The sequence below is a fragment of the Orycteropus afer genome, unplaced genomic scaffold (genome assembly GCF_000298275.1).
Source record: "Orycteropus afer afer isolate SDZICR_OR568_19922 unplaced genomic scaffold, OryAfe1.0 scaffold00090, whole genome shotgun sequence".
NCBI classification, from domain to species: domain Eukaryota; kingdom Metazoa; phylum Chordata; class Mammalia; order Tubulidentata; family Orycteropodidae; genus Orycteropus; species Orycteropus afer.
The window spans coordinates 1,915,409-1,918,645 of NW_006921677.1; positions in this window are offsets into that span (position 1 = coordinate 1,915,409).

Below are 3,237 nucleotides of genomic sequence, written 5' to 3' on the forward strand. Positions count from 1 at the left end.
TTCCATTTTGGCCGTGTACAAAATGTGTATGGAAGCAAGAGTTCAGTAGGAGGTTTATTATCATTTCAGGCCCATACCTAAGAGTTAATCCACTCATCCTCCTCTGTGTCAATGAGATTGCTTCCTTCATCAAAGGGGTAAGGCCTGAAACACTGATTAGTAGTCATTTCCATCCCAACACTCTAGGATCTTCCATTGCACTGTCACTTGAGAATAATTTCCCTGAGATCCTGCCTAATGCTCCTGGCTATGAAAGGTCTCTGTTCTCACCACATATTCATTGACTGGAAAAGTAATTAAAACATTAAGTTATAATTAGCAAAATTTTAGGTTTCATTTCAGTGAAGCTCAGTACTTTATTGCTGATTGATTTGCATTCTCTTACTGGTCTTTGTAAGACCAGCCATGCTGAACAAGTTGAATTGAAGGCTGTCAGGGTGTTTGTCTTCTGGGAAAACACTCCCCATAAAATCTCCCACAATGCCTGTCACTAGGACCTAAAATTCCACCATTAGAGATTCACTCTTTTGGTTCTGGAGGCATTTTAGTCCCTGGGGGCCCTATTATAATGCAAAAACTCAGAGAAGAATAACAGCATTGAAAGCTATTATTAACTGACAGCAAGGAGGCCCTTGGGATTTGGACACAGGATAGAGCCTGAGGAATGACTATAGGAAATCAGGACACAAGGAGAAGGAAGGTAAGATGGTAGCAAAAATAAACTACAATTTTTCAGGGGCAAGGCAGCCCTCCTCTGGCATTCCCTACACTAAGGGAATCAACTCAAAGTTGAATGATGGGCACAATACAAGCAATTTATTTTCAGTTGTGCTAAACGAGAAAATCAGCAGTGACACCTAGTAGTATTTATATGCAGAACTCTGACTTTAGTTGAATATGTTTAATCAGGATGTTGCCCCTGGACTTTCTCCTCCAATGCCTTGAAGTAGTCACCTGGGCTTGTCAATAAGGGTTGTATCTAAATCACATGGTTATACAGTTTGTGTTCCTGTTCTTCTACTTTCTGGTCCTCCTGGGAAAACACCAGAATCAAAGCTAACATGGTGGGAGTGGCAAGTTATATAGAATATGTCTCTCCCTTTGGAGAAGGCATTATGGGAGCTTCCCCTTCTTCTCCTTTCTTTTTAACTTGCTTTTAAAACTATATATTTCACATACACCAGGAGTATTTCTTTAGAAAGTATGAAGTGATTTAACTAGTCAGGGAAACGCCTCCAGAGGAGAAGAACTTGGAACTGCTGAAAGTGACTTCCTGGATTCCAAGAAAATTTGCCTCCTACACAAATCATTGTTTCACCTTCTACTGTGGCTAGTAGTCACTGAGATCTTAAAAGCCTGCAAGCTGCCATCTAGATGCAGTGATGAATCTCTCCTCATACAGGGCCAAGAAGAATGAAGAAAACCAAAAATGCATGGAAACAATCAGTCCTAGCAACAGGTACACCATCCAATCTGCAGCCTATACAACTATGAGACCAGAAGAAATAGATGGTGCTCGGCTACTACTGTCAACCACTTGGAAGAGGATCTTTGTAGGAGATCCTGGATAGACAGGGGGAGCAATGAGGAACAAAACTCCAAATCATTTGGAAAAAAAAAAAAAAAAAGCATGGAACAGGTTTACTAGTCTGATGGAGCCTGGTGGAACCACTGAGACTATGGCCCCAGCTGTCCTTCAGGTCTGGAATTGAACACACACCTGTAGCTTCCAGCCAAGCAGTAGACAGGCATACTAGTTGAGCATTTATCTGAGGTAGATACACTTCTTGGAGAGAACAATCAAGAGAGAAAGAAGGGCTGCTCAGGCACAGGGAGAAAACTCAAGGGGTAGGAGTGCATGGAGGGATGGTCACAGGGAAGCAGTACCTATCGGGAGGAAGTGGGAGAGGAGATGTTGCATTGTGCTAAATTGTGGTCAATGTCATGAGACAAAGTGTATGTGATCTGCTGGATGGAAAGTGTATTGGCTCTGTAAATTTTCACCCAAATCACAAATTTTTAAAAATTGAAAAAAAAAGAAAATTTGCCTCCATCCAACAAGTTGCTGATTTGCATCAGTAGCAAATGGTCCTATAGCAAATCTTTGCTTTGCTTCCTATCTTTAAAGAATAGTTTGAATAGTAAAGGTGAAAAAAATGCCAGGAAAAATTTAAACTGTGTTATTATTGTGTTTATGTGGTATTTATGTGTGTGTGTGTGCGTGATTTATTTGTAATGTGTGGATAACAGAGGAAAAAACTGCAGTGGGTGGTTTAATTTCCCCCAGAAAGATAAATGAAAGCAATTATAGATGGTATACCTACACTGGGGAAGGAATGGTATCCTCGGGTGGTACAAATGGTTAACACACTCAGCTGCTGAACTAAAGATGGGAGGCTCCAGTCAACCAGTAAGCATCTCAAAGGAAAGGCCTAGTGAACCACTTCCGAAAATCACCCATTGAAAACCCTATGGAGCACTGTTGTACTCTAAAATCATGAGTTGGAATCAACTCCACAGCAACTAGTCACTGGTTATTGGTAGACTAATAACTTGAGGTAACACATTTGTCTGTTTTTCTCATATACCTGGAACAAAAGAAGGTTTGGGTTTATGTGTGTGTTTATGTGTTTTGTTATTGCTATTGTTCTTTCATTTTGATTTACTAGTAAGTAAACAGAAGTATTTGACTCAAACCCAGACCCATTTCATGACACAGTTAAAGCATCACTGTATTGAGGGTTACCAGGCTAGAGTCAGAGAACCATGATAACAAAAGGATTTTTTATCAGAATATGATAGTCTGGAACATAACTCCATGGGGAAAATAAATAGAATAAACATTAAGAAAATTATAGATTTGAGAAGAAATAATAGATTGATTTATTACAATGTGGCTTCAAATGGTATATTTAAAAGTGAATTAGTTAACTATTCTTAATAGGATTCATTAGTGGTTACAATACTATTTTAACAAACAGTTATACATTCATAGAGAGAGACTAATCAAGGTGTGTTTCTCTGTCCACCATCACAGTCACCTAAGTCTAATATAAGATTCTCCATTGGCCCCCATGACCCTGTTAATTGGCATTCTTCAATCATGTTGTGTTCCCATTTCTAACACTTCCAGAAGAAAGACATGCAGAAGTTAAGAAGCATCTGGGAAAAATCCAGGAGAATCCTAGCTAATATTAAGGCTTTGAAGCTTTCACAGTACAAAACAAAGCACAAAAT